A 22925-nucleotide genomic window follows, 5' to 3' on the forward strand; every position below is an offset into this window, starting at 1 on the left:
AGAAAATATCCACTTGAAAGAATGTTTATCCTAGAACAGAAAGGGTGATTTAAGATCATGTAATTGTTTGGTGCTTCTCTAGTTCTAGTCTTTCTCTTTTTTTTCTTTCATTTTTGGGCCATAACATGCTGTGTTCAGAGCCTGTAGTATCTCCCCAACCCTCCTATTCACTTTTTTTTTTTGGCTTTTGGGCCACACCCGGCGATGCTCAGGGGTTACTCCTGGCTGTCTGCTCAGAAATAGCTCCTGGCAGGCACGGGGGACCATATGGGACACCGGGATTTGAACCAACTACCTTTGGTCCTGGATCAGCTGCTTGCAAGGCAAACACCGCTGTGCTATCTCTCCGGGCCCTCCTATTCACTTTTATCAGCAATACTGATGATGGAATTCCACTTAGAATAGTATGCATGAAGTACCCTCTTCATTAGATTGTTCTGACCTGCTAAGCACTATAATACATACATGATATGGAGACAGCTAGTATCTGCTAAAGTGTTTCATTTACTGACTATATAAAATAATAAAACAAGCAGTAATTAAAAACTTAATCACCATGCCCCCTCTGGGGAGAAGGAATTCCTGCCCCTATATCTATAGAACATATTTATAGTTTGTTTGATTTATAGGTGTAGGGTACTTGTCTATACCCACCTAAGTGGAGTGAATTCATAATGTTTTGATGTTAATAGTTTTATTTTTCATATTAACATTTATCCAGGAATAAAGTAGAAAGCATGGAGTGTTCTGCAGTATTACATGGCTTCCACAAATAATATACCCATCACCCTCCTATACACAAACATTTTTCTCCTTCAAATACCTATTATGGGTCATTTTTCTTTGTTAATTTTTCCCCATGTAAATTATTTATACCTGGAAATTCTGCACCAAGCAAAAACGTAACAATTACACCTGCATTTTGTACCCCAAATGGAGAAAAAGAGATGGGTAGAGTTGGATCTTTCAGGGCATCAGGCAGCTACCACACTACACCATGTAGGTCCACCATGAGATAATTTATGGCAGCTGGCACTGCCATCAGGGTAGGGTATACAGGAGAGAATGTTGACTGGACCCGGGTTCAACTAGGAGTTGTGGGTCATGTCTGAGGAATCTGTTTAGCAGACCTATTCAGCTTCCAATTGTTGCCATATGGGAATGTGGGCCAGGCTTGCTAGATCTTCTGATTTTTCACTGTAAACCAGAAATCTGGATTATTATGTAAAAATCTCCTGATTTTAAGATTGACAAACTCAACATTTTAAATATGAACTTCCTGCAGACCAAATGATCCAGTTTTGTGAGCTGGATACAGCCTTTGAGTTAGGCTCTTTGAAATATCATGGTAATGGCCAGAAAAAAAAAGGAGCAGTGGAGTTGAATAAAAGCAAAATATATTTGGGGGGAGAGGAAGGCAGATCCAGTGGTGCATAGGACATACTCTTGGCTCTGTGCTTTGGGATTACTCTTGGTGAGTCTCAGAAACTGTATGTGGGTGCCAGGGCTGAAACTGATTAGCCAGGTGTAAGGGAAATGCTTAACCCATGTACTAATCCCTGACACTGAAATACACTTTTTTTTTGTTTTTGTTTTTTTGGACCATATCTGGTGGCGCTCAGGGGTTACTAGCTCTGTGCTCATAAATTGCTCCTGGTATGCTCGGGGGACCATATGTAATTCTGGGGATTGAACCGGGTCATCTGTGTGCAAGGCAAACACCATATCAGTGTGCTATCACTCCAGCCCCATCAAATACACTTTAAAAATCAGTGTAAGTTGAAATAAATAAATAAATAAATAAAATTTGATCCATTGTTTTTTGCCTTCCTTGCCCTTCTGCAACCCCTTTCTTAACCAAAGAAGCAGAACAAGCCAAAACTCCTATATGCTGGGAAGTTAGGGAGGTGAAGAAGATAAATCCTTACATGAGAAGTATAAAATTACGTAAATATTTCAAAAGCAATCAGAATTTATGTGATTGGGAGAGTCATTAAGGAGGCACAGTTTTGCTCCTCAGCACTGCATGGTTCCCCTGAGCACTGCCAGGAGAATCCCCTAGTTCCCACTTTGCTGTGGCTTATACATCAAAACAGAAAAAGGAAAGGGGAGGGGGCCAGAGAGATAGCATGGAGGTAAGGTGTTTGCCTTACAAACAGAAGGTCGGTGGCTCGAATCCTGGCATCCCATATGGTCCCCTGAGCCTGCCAGGAGCAATTTCTGAGCATAGAGCCAGGAGTAACTCCTGAGCGCTGCCGGATGTGACCCAAAAACCAAAAAAAAAAAAAAAAAAAGGAAGGATTCATGAACTAAATGAGAATTTTGTGTGTGTGTGTGTGTGTGTGTGTGTGTGTGTGTGTGTGTGTTGAGGATTATCCAACACACATTCTCTTCACTCCCCAGCACTGACTGATGGGGTAGGGAGGGAAGGGATGTGTTTAGTCACTTCTGGCTCAATCATGGGTCTGGACCCGACTGGTTCTGTGATGGAAACCTGGGTTGCTCTGCATCCCTGACTTCATTTTCAATGCATGGGTCCTTAGCATGAAGTCCAAAGTTGATGGGATGGTAGAAGCTGAATGTTAGCCACTTTCCCAGAGCTTTCTAGACCTCAGACCTGCATTGTGATCCTGATGCTCACCTGCCATTGACTTTGTTTTTCTGGATGAAAAAATCCTCTTCATAGCTAAGGATGATTTTGTACACGCCTTCTCTTTGAAGGAGAAAGGGGGTTGTGTTTGTCAGTTCTCTCTACCCCTTGGGTCTAGCTCTTTAGTTGGAGAAGGGACTTAAAAAGCTGTTCTTTCTTTCCCTCTTAATCACCCCAAGTATGGAAATTGTTTCAGGAAATTCAGCATTTTCCAGGAACAAAAGACCTTTTGATTCAATCTGCAGGTTTGAGTCCAGGCCTTAGGTCTGCCCCCACTATGTGACCTGAAACTTTTCTTTCTTAGTGGGGATGCTTGTCAAGTGTTTAGCATATCTAAGGAGTAATGTTTTTAAAGTAAAAACTGCACTTTACACAAGTGTCCTGCATAACTTAGACATTTACCTAAATGCAGTAAGGATCTTTGTTTTCCCTCTCCCAATGGATGTAGATTTGTGAAATTGAGAGCATGGGTGCAGATTTCCTTGCAGTGGTATTGGAAAGAAGGAAAATTCTTAAGATTCCTCCCTTTGTTCTTCCAGGGACTCTAGTCCACAGATGAAAATCCTGGAAGATTCTATCAGGAAGTGAAATTCAGAATTAATCTCAGTGCAGGTTTGGGGCATTATGGATTAGCAAATTGTACAAGTTTTTCTTTAACTTTATAGAATGCACTTAAACAACACAATCAGGGAGCGTGATTTTTGTTCTGGAAATAGTAGTAGGAGACACTTATGTAAGTCCACATATTTGGAGTCATTTACATATATTAGTTCCATTACTCCTTAGTAGCCTAAATGCTAGTGGAGCACCCTGTTACCCAGTTTCACTCCACCACCTTATCACCCTGAGCAGTCAAAGAGTTCAAGGCCATAGAGCAAGCCAGTGGCTGGGCTGTGTTTGAACCTAGGCAAGTTTGGATCTATACTTCTGAGGTAGTAGTATTTCTTGCCTCTGGTGCTCTCAGCACAGCAAGGACCACAGGTTGCTTTTAGAAACTCCTTTTGCCTTCTACAGCACCTCAGACTTGGTTTAAAAAGTGACAGAATAGACTTGGTTTAAAAAATGACAGAATAGAGGGGCCGGGGCGGTGGCGCAGCAGTAGGGCCTTTGCCTTGCATGTGGCTGACCTAGGATGGACTGCAGCTGCAGTTCCATCACCGGCATCCCTTATGGTCCCCAAGCCAGGAGTGATTTCTGAGCGTATAGCCAGGAATAAACACTGAGTGTCACTGGGTGTAGCTCAAAAAACAAACAAAAAATACAGAATATGCAGAATATGGGGTCAGAGCTATAGCACAGTGGGTAGGGCACTACTTGCATATGGCTAACCCGGGTTTGATCCTGGCATCTCATTTGATCTCCTGAACCCATCAGGAGAGATTCCTGAGTGCAGAATCAGGAGTAACCCCTAAGCACTGCCAGCTGTGCCCTCCCCAAGACAATATTGTTCTCCTTTGATATTACTGCCTTTCCTACCTGATGAAGTGAAGTGATCAAGTGGTTATGAAGTCTTCTAGCTTAGAACTAGGAAAAGAAAAGCTAGAGGATCTGCCTGGAAAATTGCCCTCCCCTATTGAACTAGTTGGGTTTTAAGGGCTGATTTGAAAACCTGTTCAGCTGACACCATTGACCCTTGAATTTTTTTTAAGTACAAAAATGACTTTACTTTGAGGACTAGTGTACATGCTGAAATTTGGAGGACTTTTTTGGGGGGTCACACCCAGTGGTGCTCTGGGGTTATTCCTGGCTCTGCGCTCAGAAATCGCTCCTGGCAGGCTCGGGACCATATGGGATGCCAGGAATCGAACCCAGGTTCGTTCTGGGTCAGTTGTATGCAAGGCAAATGCCCTACCTCTGTGCTATCTCTCTGGCCCCAGGAGGACTTTTTTTTTTGTTTGTTCTTTTTTGTTTGTTTTTGGGCCACACCAAGTAACACTCTGGGATTACTCCTGGCTATGCACTCAGAAATCGTTCCTGCTCAGGGGACCATATGGGACACCGGGGGATAGAACCTCGGTTTGTCCTAGGCTAGCCCGTATAAGGCAGACACCTTACGTCCTGAGCTACTGCTCCAGCCCCAGGAGAACTTGTTTTTTGCAGTTGCTTTCACAATTATAATAAAGGACAGGAAATAAGATCCCAGAATTTGTGGCACAGAGGACTTGAGTGCCAGCGCTGGGACTCTTCCACGGACTCATGTGACCTTGCATTTCTCAAGCCCTGTGCTCCATACCCCATACTTGGAGGAGAGTATGGAGCAAAGGGTAACATAGTTGATTTGGTGAGGATAAGAAGCCATTTCATAGGACAATTTTTTAGTAATGAGTGTTGATGTGTATGTAAGGCCCTGAGGGGTCTAGCCTATGCTTGTGAGTCATTTGCTAGGCGTGGGTGATAAGATGGAGCATTTGGGAGATTCAAGTTGATTCTAGCTTGTACCTTTCCTTCCCTGCTCTCTCCTTACCTATATAGCGCTGTAGACAACACTGGGTGTTGATTCCATTTCTGGCTCAGACTCTTCTTCCTTGGTTCCCGCCCTACTCTTGCTTTGGGCTGGCCTCCAGCTTGCCTACAAAGTGCTGTTTGTTATAAGGGTGAAGCAGGCAGTTCTCTGGGCAGCGACACAGTGGCTGCAGGCAGTTGCTGCAGTTCAAAGCAGAGAGCCATGCTGGAGTCAGGAAGACACTGACAGGGCTTGTTCCTTAGAATGTTGAGCTTGGTTTTTGAAGGGAAGGAAGGGGAGTAAGAATGACTTCTCAATAGCAATATAAAAACACCCTGCGTGATAGAACAGGATTGGGTAAGGAGAAATCACTAAAAAAATCACTTTGTAAGCAAATGCTTTTGAGTATTTATTCTTGGCTACAGAACACAATAGTAGGAAACAAAAGTTAATAGTGAATAAATAATAATATCAACAGCTCTATTATATGAGGTGGTTTGTGTTGAGCCTTATTTTATTTTATTTTATTTTTTGGGATATTGGGCCATATCTGGTGACACTCAGGGGTTACTGCTGGCTATGTACTCAGAAATCACTCCTGGCTTTGGGGACCATATGGGACGCCAGGGGATTGAACCACGGACTGTCCTGGGTCAGCCACATGCAAGGCAATTGCTCTACTGCTGCGCCATTGCTCCGGCCCCTGAACCTGATGTTTACTGCTTTTTATTACCACAGGAAAGTTAGGCATTGCTTTTAGATTCCCATTTCAAGGTCCGAGAGGTAAGACTTTTTGCCTTGCTGGTGTCCAGCCCCAGATCATGTATGTCCCTGGCAGCACATATAGTCCCTTGAACAATGCCAGGAGTGATCCCTCTGCTCAGAGCCAGGAGTGATTCTTTAGAGCATCTGAATATGGCCCCAAAGCAAACCAAAAAACAAACAAAGAACCCCACAACTCAGTCCCATTTCAAAGATGATAAAATTGAGACCTAGTCTGTTTAAATTACCTTTCATGGGCCTAAGTGCTAGGAAGAAACTTGTTAGTTACATCAATGCCTGCACAGCTAAAAACTATTTGGACATTTGCTCAGAAGAGGGTGTGGTGACTAGAAAAGATTCCAGAAGAGAAATGACTTGAGAAGGGCTTCAAAGGGAGAGGAAGGTGATAAGGGTAAGGGACCGATGTGCCAAGACACAGCAGCCTTGGGAGAGAAACATGAAGACATTGAAGGAGTAATGGATTTGGGGAACCATCTGTGGCCAAGTTAGAGATTTGGGAGGAAAGGAGGCACTAAAGTAGTTTGAGAGGAATGCAGGCATGCATTGTCCCCCTGGGGGTCGGGGGTGGGCTGAGGTTCATTCTTTTGCCTTTGAGAATTATTTTGCGAAAGGCTCTTGAGAAATAAGTTTCATGTCTCTGACTGAATGGTCCTGGTTCTGGGGAGAAGGTGGAGAAGAGTGTTGTAGTGTGAACCCCCTGGGCTGCATCTGAGAATGAGCTGAGAGTTAAAAATGCCCATATTCTTGGGACCAGATCAGTAGCACAAGTGGTAGGGCCTTTGCCTTGCATGTGCTAACCTAGGACAGACCGTGGTTCGATCCCTCGGCATCCCATATGGTCCCCATGCCAGGAGTGATCTCGAAACGCATAGCCAGGAGTAACCCCTGAGTGTCACCAGGTGTGGCTCAAAACAAACAAATAAACAAAAAGATGTCCATATTCTGGGCACACACTCCTTAGTGATATGTCATAGTTGATTGGGGGTTGGACCTAGGAACTGTAGTTAAAAGATAGTGAGTGCAGGAAGTTGTGGGGATAGTTCCTGTGGCACTGAGACTTTCAGGAGAAGGGATATGGCTTAAGTCACTTGTGAATTTGTCCTTGTGTCATTTTTATATCCTAGGAATGTGCCAACAGCCAAACCATGGCGTTCATCTGTCTATTTGTTTTATGGATTGCTTTTAAAATAAGTATCAAATAACAATCTCAGAAATTCTTCAGTCTTATCTCAGTATACTATGGCTCTGATTTTCAGCCTGTATATTGATTTTCTCTTCTGTTCATTTAGAAGTGAAAGAATAGGTGGGAATTCATGGATATCGGTCTCATCGCTGGGTTTCTCTCTTAGAACCTCAGATCAGGAATCTTCTACTTAGGGCATGTAGGCCACAAGCAAACAGTTCGCTTTTTCAATTCCCTGGGATTTGAATGAAGAAATTCTCACTTGACAATTTTCTGGGACCTAGTCTGAGCTTATTACATTATTTTCTAATGCAATAGAGTCCTCTTATGCCTCTCTTTAGAGTTTTAAATCAGCTACTGACTTTAAAATAATATTTTTTCTGGGAAGGCAAACAGTGAGAGAGAGAGAGAAAGAGAGAGGGAGAAGCAACCCAACATTCAAGAAATGAGAAATTATAATTTATGCTTAAAAAAATAATGTGGATTCCAAGTTTTAACTCTCCTTTTCCTCTTCTCCACTATTCTTTATCCTCCCTTATGTTTGCAAACAATTCTCATGACCTTCTGCTGGACGGCATATTTGTAGTAGGGCCAGATTATACATAAACCACTGACTTCTTCATCTGACCTCTGAATTTCAGCCTTTGAGCCCCTTCAGTTCTTTGCCTTTTGCTAAAACCGTCCCCGTCTTGAAAAGAATATTATTTCCCATGGAACTTTACAAACAACGGGTAAGATCATGCACTATGAAGTTTAGACTTGAGCTCCTTAAATTTTAATATCTCTGGTTTGCTATAACTGACTTCTGCTTTGGCATTTCATGTCTAGAGGTGATTGCTACCCACTAGGCATCAGCAGCCTCTCCCTGAAAATTAAAGGAAACACAGAAGTGAAAGTGGATTCCTTGTTTGTGCCTTTTCACCTCCCTGTTAATTTAAGTCAGTTGGCTGCCCTCTTTTAACCTTTCACACTTCCCAAATTAATGTTATGTGCAAATTTGCTTATAACAGTGTGTGAATAATTTCTTAGTTATTTTGAGTCCAGATTGTATTCTGTTCCTGGTGGTTCTTTTCTTAATTTTACTCTAGGATAGATCCAGTGTTTTTGTTTTTGTTTTCTGCTTAGTCTCCTCTGTGGTTCTTGTAGCCACTTAAGTTTCAGTTGACTTAGAGACCTTGATTCAGGGGATACTGTGTCAAATTCTTCTCCCGGATCAAAGCACTAAAGGTTCTCCGCGTTCACTTCTCTTGTTAATTCAGTTCTGCTGCAGCTAAGAAAGCAGTCTTGGAAAGCCTTGAAGTCTAAGGTTCTGATCAAAGTGCGAAAGTAAGAGTGAAATGAGTCAGAGAGAGAGAGGGATAGATAAACCATAGAATAATCTCATTCATCTGTGGGATATAAGGAAAATAAAAGACAGTGTTGGAATGATCCACAGACAATAGGGATGAGGATATCCTTGGTAGGAAGCTTGCCACAAGGAGCAGAGTGCAGTTAGAGTAGAGAGGGTCTAAAATGAAAGATACATTCATGGCAGCCACCCTTCATTAGATGTAGCAAACAGGCCAGAGAGATAGCACAGCCGCGTTTGCCTTGCAAGCAGCCGATCCAGGACCAAAGGTGGTTGGTTCGAATCACAGTGTCCCATATGGTCCCCCGTGCCTGCCAGGAGCTATTTCTGAGCAGACAGCCAGGAGTAACCCCAGAGCACTGCCGGGTGTGACCCAAAAACTTAAAAAAAAAAAAAAAAAAAAAAAAGAAGTAGCAAACCACCATGTCAAAAAAAGGGGAGGGAGGGAGTGAGTGAGGTAGAGGGGAGGGAGGGAGTGAGGAAGAGGGGAGATAGATAGAGAGAGACAGACAGACAGATGCTGCATCAGAGGCAGAAGTGGAGGGTAAGAGGGAAACTTTGGCGTTGGAGAGAAGTGCACATTTGTGAAGGTTGTACATTGCTACTCAATCATGAATAACTTTATCTGTGGGGGGGAAAAAAACCTAGCATGAACAACCTCGTAACCATGGTGTTTAAGTTAAAAAAAATTAAAAGAAAACAAAGAATTTAGGAATATAAGGAAAAAGAAATAAAAAAGAAGCAAATTATTTCCCTTTCTTTCCCTTTTACTTATTCAGCACTTTAACACAGCACATTATATCCCTACTTTCTCCTATAGCAGTTTCTTCCTGCAGGAAGGAAAACCTGAGACCTTCCACACTTCCCTGGCAGTTAGTTGTATCTGTGGGTTCCATTTTGGTAAAAGCAAAACCAATCTAGTTGTGCCCCGTTTAAATGTGGGTTAAAGGTAAACACTGGCCAGCTAGACTGTGCATGTTCTGCTATTTGCTTGTGGTGGTACTTTGGACAAATCATTAATATCTCTTTCCTAATCTATAACATGGAGTAAGTGCTAATTCTTATCTCATAGGGTTGTTGTTAGGAATAACTTAGTGAACGCGTGTAAAGTGCTTAGAGTTTAAGTTAGGGTTAGTTTTAAAGTGGTTGGATGGGAGCTGGAGTGATACTACAGAGGGTAGGGCATTTGCTTTGCATGCATCCAAGTCATGCTTGATCTCCAGCATCTTTCTACAGGAACTGACATCTCCCCTGAGCACTGCTTGGAGTGATCTCTGAGTGCAGAGCCAGGAATAAGCCCTTGAGCACCGCTGGATAGGACCAAAATATTTTTTAGTTTTGATGTTGTTTCAGGGCCACAACCAAAGTTGCTCAGGGGTGAATCCTGGAGCTACATTCAGAAATCATTCCTGGCAGGCTTGGGAGAACCATATGAGATGCCAGGATATAAACCCACGTCTGCAGCATGCCAGGCAAATACTGTATGCTATGTGCTATTGCTTCAGCCCAAAAACATTTTTTAGTAGTTGACTAATCTTTCTAGCCTTTATAACAACTTTTCTATGTCTTGTAGGTAATTTTGTTTCTCTTCCATGCTATTGATTTATCCATCCATTGTAAAAGCAAATGAAAATGATTTTCATTTGCAGGCAAAGCAAATGAAAATCAAACAATCTGATTTTGCCACTGTAAATTATTTATAAGCTGCTTTTCTTCTTTTAGGCACCATTAAAATAGATCATTGAGACTTGATTTTTCACAAGATGTTGTGTGACATTACCAATCAACTCATGTTTTTTTTTTTTTGTATAATACACATTCTATTTTGTTTTATTAAAGCTCCGTAGTTATAAAATTGTTCATAGTTGGGTTTCATAGAAAAGTGTACACGACTCTTCAGCAGTGTTGTACCCATTCCACCATGGATGTCCCCTGCTTCTCTCCCTCCCCACTCCCCATCCTGCCTGTCTCTGGGGCAGGGATTTTTGCTTCTCTCTCTATCTCTCTGTCTCTGTCTCTGTCTCTCTCTCTCCCTCTTCTATGTGGTTTGCACTGTTGTTAATAGTGATGCCATGCATGTCTCTTTCTTCCCTTTCAGCACTGAGTTCTTGTCCAGAGTGATCAGTTCAACTATCATTGTCATAGTACCGTATTTTCTGGCATATAAGATGACCAGGCGTATAAGACGACCCCCCTAATTTTACAGTTAAAACATAGGTTTAGGCCTATATTTGCTGTATAAGAATGTTCCTGTGCTGCAACTGTATCTTCCACAGTGAGCCAATCACAACAAGCAAAGGTCCAAAGGTTATACTGTAATAGATGTCCTCTCTGACTCTGGCCAATCTGAGCAGGCTTTTTACAGTGTAGATTCGGGTACAGAACACTGTATAATTTGCATGCATAAAAAGCCTGCTTGGATTGGCTGAGTTAGAGAGGCGGTCCGAGCAGTCTGGCAGTGATTGGTACAGGATCGAGTTGGAAAATTTGTTTTGTGGCAGTATTCAGACAATTTTCATTTAGCGGCATATTGAAATATTTTTCGGGATATACTCGGCGTATAAGACGACCCCCGGTTTTTGGTTGACTTTTTTTTTGTTTCAAAAGTCGTCTTATACGCCGGAAAATATGGTAGATCCTTTTCTACTCTCACTGCATTCACTGTTCTTTGTGGCAAAGCTTTCTACTATGTGCTGGACCTCCTGACACTTATCTCTATTGTCTCTGGATATTATTATTACCATACTCTTTTGTTTTTCTTTTTTTTTTTTTTTTTTTTTTTGTGGTTTTTGGGTCACACCCGGCAGTGCTCAGGGGTTATTCCTGGCTCCAGGCTCAGAAATTGCTCCTGGCAGGCACGGGAGGACCATATATGGGACGCCGGGATTCGAACCGATGACCTCCTGCATGAGAGGCAAACGCCTTACCTCCATGCTATCTCTCCGGCCCCTCTTTTGTTTTTCTTATATCTCACAAATGAGTGAGATTATTCTGTCTATCCCTTTCCCTCTGACTCATTTTATTCAGCATAATAATCTCCATATCCATAATGTATAAGCAAATTTTATTATTTCATTTTTTCTAATAGCTGCATAGAATACCATTATGACAGTTTCTTTAGCCATTCATCTGTTGTGGGACACCTGGATTGTTTTCAGATTCTGGCTATTGTAAATAGTGCTGTGATGAACATAGGCACGAGAAGGCATTTTTGTATTGTGCTTTTGTGTTCCAAGGGTATAACCCTAGGAGTAGTATTGCTGGATCATATGGGAGCTCAATTTCCAGTTTTTGAATGAGTCCCTTTCTCTTCCCATCCACACCGGCACTGGTTGTTCTTGTTCTTTGCGATGTGTGCCACAGTCTCTGTGGTGTGAGATGATATCTCATTGTTGTTTTGATTTGCATCTCCCTGATGCTTAGTTATGAGGAGTATTTTTTATGTGCCTTTTGGCCATATGTATTTCATGTTTGAAGAAATGTCTGTTTCTTCTCATTTTTGGATGGGGTTAGATGTTTTTTTTTTTTCCTCGCAAAGTTCTATCAGTGCCTTGTATATCTTAGATATTAACCCCATATCTGATGGGTATTGGGTGAATAGTTTCTCCCATTCCATGGGTAGCCTTTGTATCCTAGCTAGTTTCTCCCATTCCATGGGTAGCCTTTGTATCCTAGTCAGTATTTCCTGTGAAATGCAAAAGCTTCTTAATTTGATGTAGTTCCATTTGCTTCCACTTGCTTGGACAGTGGTGTTTTATCCTTGAAGATGCCTTTAGCTTCAGTGTCAAGGAGTGTTCTATCTACGTTTTCTTCTATGTACCTTATTGTTTCAGGTCTGATATATTATTTAATCCATTTTGATTTGACCTTGTGCATGGTGTTAATTGCTTTAAAAAATTCACTTTTTTGGAATGTAGTTGACCAGTTTTCTCAGCACCACTTATTGAAAAGGCTTTCCTTGGGACTGGAGCCATAGCACAATGGGTAAAGAGCACTTGCTTTGCATGTGGATGACCCAGCTTTGAATTGTGGCATTCCATATGATCCCCTGAGCCCGCAGGAGTGATTACAGAGCACAGAGCCAGGCGTATCCTCTGAGTACCACCAGGTTTGGCCCCAAACCAGAAAGAAAGGGAGGGAGTGACAGTGAGAGGGAGGTAGGGAGGGAGGGAAGGGAGAAAAGAAAAGGCTTTACTTGCTCCATTTTGTATTTCTTGACCCTTTATCAAAACTTAATTGATCATAAACCTGTTTGTCCATCTCTAAATATACAAGTCGATTCCATTGATCTGAAGGTCTGTCTTTATTCTAATACCATGCTGTTTTAATGACTACCTTTTGATAGTACAGTTTAAAATTGCGGAAAGTGATTTCTCCCATCTTCTTTTTGCCAAGGATTGCTTTAGCTATTCATGGATGCTTATAGCTTCATATGAATTTCAGGAATGTCTGATACATTTCTTTGAAAAATGTCATTGAATTTGTACAAAGCTTTGGGAAGTATTGACCTTTTAATGATGTTAATCCTCCTAATCCATGTGCAGCGTATATATTTCCATTTTCTCATGTACTCTTTTATTTATTTATTTATTTATTTATTTATTTATTTATTTATTTATTTATTTATTTATTTATTTATTTATTGGTTTTTGGGTCACACCTGGCAGCGCTCAGGGGTCACTCCTGGCTCTATGCTCAGAAATCGCCCCTGGCAGGCACGGGGAACGATATGGGATGCTGGGATTCGAACCACCGTCCCTCTGCATGAAAGGCAAACACCTTACCTCCATGCTATCTCTCTAGCCCCTCTCTTTTTTATTTCTTGAAGCAGTGATAATACATTTTTAAAGTATAGAAACAGGGCCAGCGATATGGGCGTTAAGACTCTTGCCTTACATGTGACCAGCTCCACTTCATTCTTCAGATTACGTAGCACAGTGCCACAGGTCAGTCCTGAGCAGATAGATAGGAATAACCCTTAAACACTGCTGCATGAGGCCCCCAAACCAAAGAGTAAAATTTTAAAGTAATAAAAGAAAACAAAAATATTCATTACAAAAGATAACTTAGACAGAACATGTGTTCCAAATGTCTTATAGGATAGTGTTTTGTCTACACAATGCACATAACAATCTATATTCAGTAAATAACCCACAGCTGTTCCTTACCAATATCTGTGCCAAGATCAATGTGAATATTCTTCAGTCGTGTACAGATATTTGCATTTAGTCAAACTTTTGTGTTTTTTTTTTTTAATTTCACATTTAGGCTCATTGAAGCAGTATTCAATCACTATGACCTACTTTCAAAGTCTTAAGAATGAGACTGTACTAAGGTCAAGATGTGGCATGGAAAGGGCATATGCCTCTCTTGTATGAGGTCTGGTATTAGTCCAGATAATTGGAAAAAGAAAAATATAATGAGAGAGGTAGTTTTGAAGAAAAAAAATCATAGGATTTGCCTATGAAATTTAATTGAGCAGTGGATCTGTTTACTATTTTACAAATACTCAGCTGCAACCTTTGTATATATTTGACCTAATTTATATTGACTTCTATCACTAAGGCTTCAAATCAGTTGATCTCTTTCAAATACGTGTTTATAGTATAAATTTAACACAAATTCAACAAGGCGATGAAGTAGCATGGCATAGTCATTGCAAGTTGGGTTTGAAAACCAAGAGCCTTCTGACTTAAAGCTATGTAGCACAGAATTTTACATTGATAGCCAAAATGCACCTGTTCACTTTCTCTTCAATTAAACTGAGGAAGAACATGCCCAGAGGGAGTTTTAGCTCCATTACCTACCACTTTGAGATGAGGACAGAATATTTCTGAGCTCTGTTATGTCCTACACAGTGGTGATGAGTTTCATGGAGAAGTATTGATTTTAATACAATTTAATACTTTAATACAAAGGCAGTTTCAAGAAGGCAGTGACACGGGGGTTTTTGACTATTCTTGTGCAAGATGCTTGAGGTCATGAAATATGTGTTCAGAAGCAGAGGATCTATGGGGCACTGAGCTGAGGGACAGCCGCTCAGGCCTTTTGCCACTCAGGCTTGTCTTTTACATGTATCTGGGCATCCAATCATAGTAAGTCCTTTCTCAACTTCATCCACAGGTTCTCAAAAATGTAACTTAAGGCATAATGATGTATAACAAAAGTGGTTTCTCAAATATTTGTTCAACATTGGCCAAGATTGTTTCTGTGTTATATGAATGGAGGGCTTTATGTAACATTGGAGGACTGACTATTAATGTTGTCAGGTGCTATATTTGATTTTTTTACTTTGAAAATGACAGGCTTCTTGAAAATGGCTCATAAACATCTGTAGCTGAGTACATTCAAGCTGGTAGTTGGCACCAAGGAGGTCTTTTTTGAAATCCAGGGCTTAAGTTTTTTACTGTATCCTGAAAGTGAGGGCAAGAGCCCAGAGTGCCACCCTAGATGTAAAGACAAAAGTGACTGTGCTATAAACATGTCTCTGGTACAGAACAGCAATCTTTTTTTTTTGGTGGGGGGGGGTTTGGGTCACACCCGGCAGTGCTCAGGGGTTATTCCTGGCTCCAGGCTCAGAAATTGCTCCTGGCAGGCACGGGGGACCATATGGGACGCCGGGATTCGAACCAATGACCTCCTGCATGAAAGGCCTTACCTCCATGCTATCTCTCTGGCCCCACAGAACAGCAATCTTATAGGTAACCAGAAAGATTATCGTTTCTTTTTTTCATGTTTACAGTGCAGTTATGAATGGTGAAGTAATGAATTGCAAATGGAGTAACAGATCACCAAAAAAACAAATATTCTTGTAGCAAATTCTTGTGTCACACATTTTTAACCACCAAAGTAAATTTTTTCCCTCTAGAATGAAGAAAGATAAACAGCAGTGTTTTGGGTATGAGTTTATCATTTCCTCTTTCACACTCATTTTTTAGAAAAGTCATCTCTTGTCTCTTAACTTGGAACCTTTCTAAAATGACGTTTACAATCTCACTGTATTCCTCTATGGACTGAGGTATATAGGGAGTGAAGCCTTTCATTTATTTATTTATTTATTTATTTATTTATCTATTTATTTATTTATTTATTTTGGTTTTTTGGGCCACACCCGGTGATGCTCAGGGGTTACTCCTGGCTGTCTGCTCAGAAATAGCTCCTGGCAGGCACGGGGGACCATATCGGACACCGGGATTCGAACCAACCACCTTTGGTCCTGGATCGGCTGCTTGCAAGGCAAATGCCGCTGTGCTATCTCTCCGGGCCCTTATTTATTTATTTTTTAAAATAATATCTTAAGCACCATGGTTACAAACATGTTTGTAGTTGGGTTTCAGTTATAAAAAAGAATACCCCCTTCACCAGTGCAACCTTCCCACCACCAGTGCCTCCCATGTCCTTCCTCCCATGTCATCCCCTCCCTGTATTCGAGACAGGCATTTTATTTCTTTTAGGAGTGAAGACTTTTAGGTTTTCTTTTTTGTTTTGTTGTTGTTTTTTTGTTTTTGGGCCACACCCGGTGGTGCTCAGGGGTTACTTCCTGGCTAACTGCTCAGAAATAGCTCCTGGCAGGCATGGGGGACCATATGGGATACCAGGATTCGAACCAACCACCTTAGGTCCTGGATCGGCTGCTTGCAAGGCAAACACCGCAGTGCTATCTCTCCAGCCCCAGGAGTGAAGACTTTTAAAGTGAACCCCCAAACTGGAGATATACAACAGTAGATAAGGCACTTGCCTTACCTGTGGATAATCTGATTTCAGTCGCTGACACTGCGTATAGTCTCCTGAGCACAGACACAGGAGTAGCCTTGCATTCTACAGGGTATAGCTCAAGAAACCAAAATTAAAGTGAATCCCCCAAATTCCCTCTTAAGTTTTTTTTTGGTGATGATATCCTTTGTACTTTCTTGGAGCGTGATTTTTCTCATTCTATGAGGTTGTGATTTTATTGTCCCTACTCCGCCATGGAGAAGGGAAGGGTGAAATACTTCTCCATGAAACTCAGAAGGGCTAGAGAGCAATCAATCCTTGGAAAGAATGATGTGGTGCTAGGTCTTTGGTTGATAGAAAACATGGTAGGGATGATGCTCTCTCAGGAGTATGTATTATTTGAACTGTAAACTTTGGGGTCCATTCATGGAGTGGATGTTAATAGATATATTTGCACGAAGAGGGTTTTAGTTATGGAGAGCCTAAGGAAGAACTGTGATTGTTTATACCCCTGGATCTGATGGCTGCTCTGGAGAATTGATGAATGTGGGTGTGGATACAGCAGCGCCTGTGAATGATGAGAGGGCCAGTCTCTAGACTCCCCTGAATACTTGCCTATATTTGTTCCTGTGAAATAGAACACACTTTACCATACGTTGCAGAGTACCACTCGGTGCAGTCTGGAAGCAAAATAGGAAGAGTTTACTGTGGACTATTTTCATATTTATGACTTGGAACTTTTCGTAGTTAAGGAAGATTTTTAGGAGTTTAATAGTTTCTTGTTTTGTGTTCCCAGACAGAAATTTAAACATGTTTCCTTTGCTTTTATTTTTTCAAGAAAAAAAATTTTTTTTCTTTAGAGATTTTCATTCTAGGCTTTTGAAGTTATAATGAGGAACAGACATGAAGACAGGGATACCAACCAGTATTTAAAATAGAATTGTATGCTAAATAACATAGTAAGGGGCCAGAGGGATCGTTCAGGGCTTGCCTAGCATGTGGTCAAATTGGATCCCTACCACTACATAAGGGATGTCCTCTGAACACCATGGGATATGACCCAATACCACCTCCGAAATAATATAATCATTGATAGATTTAATGTTTTGCTGTGCTGTACTCAAACCCAGAGGGCCTTATATATGCAAGGCACATGATTTATCTCACAGCCATATACCAAGCCCTGATTTTCTTTCATATTTTAAATTATTTTTTGATAAGGCACCTGACACTGAATGATTTAAAATAATTCTATTCCCATAAACTATCACTTAAACTATTTTGTTTTCTCATCTTCAAATATGAGGTGAATAACAGCTGTTTTGACCATAAGTAATCTTTTTATTTACCTATATTTTCTTCACATTATTTGTGGTCTTTGGAGGGCCATGCTAGGCAATGCTCAGGGAGTTCTCCTAGCTCTGTGCTCAGGGTCATTCCTGGAGGTACTTAGGGTTCTCCAAGTGGCATTGAGAATTAAACCTGAGTCAGCTGCAAACACTGTGCCTACTATACCATTTCGCTGGCTCTGTATTTTATGTATTTTAGTTTTAGGGCCACACCCAGTGATGCTCAAGGGTTACTCCTGTCTTTGCACTCAGAAATTACTTCTGGCAGTGTTGGGGGACCATATGGGATGCTAGAGATTGAACCTCTGCTTGCAAGTCAAGCACCTTACCACTGTTATATCTCTGGGCCTGATAAGTATTTTATTTTATTTATTCTATTTTTGTTTTTTATCTTTAGGACATAAGTGGCAGTGCTTAGGGAGGGATTGGATTATTCCTGGCACTCTGCACTCAGAAATCGCTCCTGGCTGGGGGCACATATGGGATGCCAGGAATGGAACCGGCATCTGTCCTGTGTCAGCCACTTGCAAAGTAAATGCCCTACCACTGTGCTACCACTCTGGCCCCTGATAGGTATTTTAAACAAGAAAAGTTTTCTGCTAAATTCTTTCCTTCCTGCTTCCACCCCCACTACCCCTACCTCCATCTGGTTCTTTGGGGGAAAAGAAATGTCAGTGTATTGGGAAGAAGTAATAAGTTTTGGTAAAGAGATAAAGATCTGGGCCCAGAGAGATAGCACAGTGGCATTTGCCTTTCAAGCAGCTGACCCAGGACCAAAGGTGGTTGGTTCGAATCCCGGTGTCCCATATGGTCCCCCGTGCCTGCCAGTAGCTATTTCTGAGCAGACAGCCAGGAGTAACCCCTGAGCACCGCCGGGTGTGGCCCCCCCCCCCCAAAAAAAAAAGAGAGAGAGATAAAGATCTGATAGGCCTAGAGCAAAGTGAATGGCTGAGAGAAGGAAAGTGAAGGCTTGGTAGAGGCAGATCTGAATCCTTAAAGGAAGTCAGAATCCCTTTAAAAGTTTTCCCTAAGAACCCTCATTAGATTGCATTGCCTGAGGTATGGGAGTGAATCTCTGCTCTACTGTTCCTCTTTTGTTTTGTTTTGTTTTGTTTTGTTTTGGGTCCACCCAGTGGTGGTCAGATCAGGTGTTACTCCTAGCTCTGTGCTTAGAAATCTCTCCTGGTGGGCTCAGAGGACCTTATGGGATGCTGGGGATTGAATCTGGGTTGGTCTGGTTGGCCATGTGCAAGGCAAACACTCTACTACTTGTGCTGTCACTCCAGCCTCAGTTCCTTTTGAGAGCCTTGTCTTCACATTTGGGCTGCCCATGCACTTACCTGCATACTGTCACCCTACAGTCTCAGGGTTCATCGAGGGTGAAAAGTGGGGAGGGTGAAGCAGGAGCACTTACCTTGTTAACATTTCACTTTCTCCAAATGTGTCTGGGGTTTCATGGCTTTTTGTGTATGTGACCTTTGTGTATGTGCTCTCCTGTCTGGCTTGTGCCAGGAGCCTGATAGCAGCATGCTCCTGATAGGTGAATGTTAGCTAAGGAAGTGTGAGCAGAAGGAAACAGAGGAGTGTGTCAACAGTTTGCCTGTGCATTGAAGTCACACAGGTTTTGTTTGTTGTTTGTTTTGCCTCCTTATTAAAAAGCCCCGGTTTGCGGGCTTTAAAAAGAAAACTTAGGGAACAAATATTAGTCAGCTGATTAGATTCTGAACTGGACAGACTTTGTACCTTGGCCTATGAGTGGCTATCCTCGAACCTTTGAAACTTCTTCCACCAAGCAATTTTGGAAAGGCTGATAGGGCCAGGGGTAATAACGGACAGGAGCACCATGTCCTGTGCCAGAGTCGTCCAGGTACACGTGAGTTAGAAGGTACCAGCCCTGTTGATTGCAGTCAGAGCTTGTAAATGCTGCACAGAGAGCTTGTAAATTGTTGGAAAGTTAGTGAATGAAGGGATGGATGCGGGTGGTGGCTGCACTGAACTTCTTCCACCATTTGCTACTTTTTCAAACTTGTCTGTGTAGAGAAAGTAACCCAAATTTTGTGCTTTAGACTTTGCATTTGACTGCTTTCTGGCTCAGACCTGGGGACAGTTCCTTGTCTCCGCCCACCCTGTTTGCTCAGCTAGGGAGATGAGAGTAGGATTTGTGCAGCTACTAAGAGATGTGGAGACTAAGAGATTAAAATGAAGTCCTGTCTATCCTTAACTACCCCAATTTGCAGGCGTCTTTAAATTTAGTTTTTTTGTGTAGCATGGTCGACCATTTTGAGTTTTGAGGCAGAAATAACTTTCACGAAAGTCATCCACTCCACAGTAAAAGGACCTGTTTTATCAGAGTCCAGGAATGCCTTAAACTGCATGGATGTGTATGCAAGAGCTTGCAGTTTACTAGGCGGAACTAGACACACCTGGGAGCCCAGAAACCAGGCCTGAGCACATATGCAAAATCTCCCAAGCAGGAGCACTCTGCATATGGCAGATTCTTAAGCCGTCTGTTTACTGTTTCTGAAAGAACCGTCCTGAACGTTCACCAAAGTCAGAGGCTTATAAGATGAACTGGAAGCCTAGAACTTTGGAACCATGCTGGAAACATAGTTTTCTGGTAAAATGCACTCTATGATGGTCTTTCCTGTTGTGTCGGGGATATGTAAATATAAGAAGGCGCCAAGAATGAGATTGATTTTAGCAGAGACCACCCCCCCCCTTACCCGGGAACTTGGAAACCCTCCCCCTTTCCACCCCCACACTCCATGGCCGCTGTGTTCATTTTCTCTACTGAGTCAGCCAGGAACAAGACAAGTCATTTCCCATCCTGAAAACATAGCTGTCCTGTGGTTAGGCTGGGATGTGGCTATTAACTTTACAGTTTTGCATAAATCCGGCCTCCACTCCCTGGAGAGACACGGTCTGGTCTTGAACACCTTCCCTGGGGGTGGGGGTGTGATTCCCCCCCTACACCCCCCCTCCCCCGCCCCAGGGTTAGGGGCCGGCTCTAGGAAGGCCAGAAAGGAGCAGAAAAAGAAGGCCCGCGACTCAGATCTCTGCAAAGAGGAAACCCTCTGTCTTAGGTGCATGTGGGGTGAGCGAGGACTGGAAACCGAAAAGGGGCTGTTGAGAGCCGCAGGGCTGTGAGCCGCCAGGGCGCCGAGGTACCGGCAGGGGGAGGCCCTGCCAGGGCTAAGGCGGCTCCGCCTTGCATGGGCTCCGGGGCTCCAGGGCTGCCGGGTCCCCGGGGTCCCCGGGTGCGAAGCGTTGCGTGCGAGGCGGGTGGTGCAAATCGTGCACATCGCAGCCCCCCTCGCGTCCCTCCAGCCGGGGCTGACACTCAGTCTGTCGCTTGTCTCCTCCGTTTGCAAACAGGAAGTGCACAGCTGTCTGGAACGTGCTGCTGCCTCCCGGGGATGGAGGAGTGACGACGTCCGTCCCCCGGTTCCAGCCCTCGGAGCCCGAGCGAAGCCAAGTCCCCCTCCCCGGAGAGCGCCCTGAAGGAGCAGGGTGACAGCCTGGTCCAGGTGCGTGCGGTAGCGTGGCGTGGCGGGGCAGGGCAGGGGACCCGGGCACTGGACTCTCACCGGCGCCACCCTGCGCAGCGGGGCTCCCCCAGATCTCTGCAGAAGCAGAAGCAGAAGCACAAGCGTGGCTAGGCTTGCGCCCCCTGGCTGTTTGCTTCCCCCCTATGGATCCTAAGCTACTCACTCTTCTCTGGGCGCCGCTACCCAGCGTGGGGCGCAGCCGTGAAGCCAATACCGGGAGACCCGGTGCCTCCCCGACCTGCCTGTGCTTCCTTCCCCCTGGGCGGTGCTTTCCAGTGGCGCAGGGCCTCTGAGTCCTCAGCTGCCCTCTCCAGCTTTGCTTCTTCCTCCTTCTCTCCTCCTGCTGTCTGAAGCAGCAGCTCTTTGTTCCTTACTCTGTGTGTGTGTGTGTGTGTGTGTGTGTGTGTGTGTGTGTGTGTGTGTGTGTTCTTTGAGGCTTAAGATGAGTGTAGAGCGAGTGGGAAGAGGTGAGCTAAGGTGAGAAAGAGGATGAGTTGTATGTAGGTGAAGTTAAGGTGTAGGGGAATGTCTAGGTTTCAGCCCCCATCTCTGCAAGGCTCTGACACTGGAACCCTGCTGTTTCTTATTTGGAGGGGGATTCATGAAGTGCATACATTCCCTCAAAGGTAGCAAAGAGTTGGGGACAGCCAGATGGGAGGGAGGTGATGACTGCTGGCTGATCTTGTTCATATTCCTCCTGGCTTTTTAGCTAAGCTGGTCCATTGAGGCAGACAGAAAGCACTTTTCAGAGGTAGGAGCTAGCCTCTCTGGTATTTGTGAAATTATACTTTTCTTCAGAATTAAAACTGAGTAGGGCTCTCTGCAGAGACACAAGTTGAATATTCATTTACCCTTTATGTCTTGTTTTAGCTTAGGTTCCACAATAGAAAAGGAAACCTTAGGGAGATTAGCTTTTGGTTTCTTGCTCTTTGCTTTGCTGACAGCTCCATTTCTCTTCTTGGTTCCTTTGACTTATCCCCATTCCCTTCTCCCTCTAAATACTTACCTGCTGAAACTCCATTTTGAATAATACATCTTAAAGGAGGTGGTGGATACTGAGAATAATCAGTCTAATGGGACCTTATATCTGTATAACCTCAGCTAAGATGGATATGACATTTGAACAATATGAAAGTCATTTTCATCTTCTTACATGAGTAAAAGCCCAGAGAGAAGGAAAGTGAGATTCGACAGATTCCTGTAGCAGGAAGGGCAGTATGGAGTCACAAGGCTAGAGATTCAGAGTAACAGGTGCTAAACAAAACTCAAAGTTCTCATCTCAAACTCCTTCATCTTGTTGGGAAGCCAGGCTTCCTTAGGAAGCAGGGTGAGTTATAGAATTTAAAATCATGGTGTCCTATACTAACTGCCTCTCTAATTCTGAAAATTTTCTAATGCTACACACTACATAATTTTGCCTTGTAAGGAAAATCTTTTATAATCAAAGACCAATTCATTTATACTACCCTCTTTCTGTTCACCCCAACATTAGTAGTAGTTTGAATTATAATATTATATTTCAATAATTCTTTGGAACTTACATCTTTTTAAAATGTGGTGACTCATCATTGTGATAATAAAAGTATTGGCATTATTGTATTAGCAACCAGTAAGATGTACTTTGAAAACTGAGCGATTTATTTTTGAAGCAGACATGGAGCTCTTAGATTTGAATTTAATTGTGAAATGTCTGTTTATGACTCTTCTCTTGTCAAATATTTCTTGAGATTAAAAGAGAAAACAAGGGACCAAAGCAGTGAGTAGACCAAAGCAGTGAGCTTTGCACTTGGCCAACCTGGGTTCAATTCCCATTATGCCATTGGTAGTCAAGCTCTGACAAGAATGAGCAAAGTCAGGAGTAAGCCCTGAATGCTGCCAGTTTGGCTCAAAAACCAACAAAAAAGTGTG

General features: G+C 42.9%; 1 protein-coding gene across 3 annotated transcripts in view; it reads left to right on the plus strand.

The window, feature by feature from the left end:
- The window catches only part of LRRC8D (leucine rich repeat containing 8 VRAC subunit D), a 171463-nt gene that overhangs the window by 49093 nt on the left and 99445 nt on the right, over positions 1-22925 (plus strand). For 2 of the 3 annotated variants that reach the window (XM_049772191.1, XM_049772190.1), the window contains exon 2: positions 20845-20996. The gene's annotated coding sequence lies outside the window, so the exon portion shown is untranslated. The remainder of the gene's footprint in view (positions 1-20844; positions 20997-22925) is intronic. The other variant, XM_049772192.1, reaches the window with a different exon arrangement.

This window comes from Suncus etruscus, chromosome 4, assembly GCF_024139225.1.
Source record: "Suncus etruscus isolate mSunEtr1 chromosome 4, mSunEtr1.pri.cur, whole genome shotgun sequence".
Classification (NCBI taxonomy): domain Eukaryota; kingdom Metazoa; phylum Chordata; class Mammalia; order Eulipotyphla; family Soricidae; genus Suncus; species Suncus etruscus.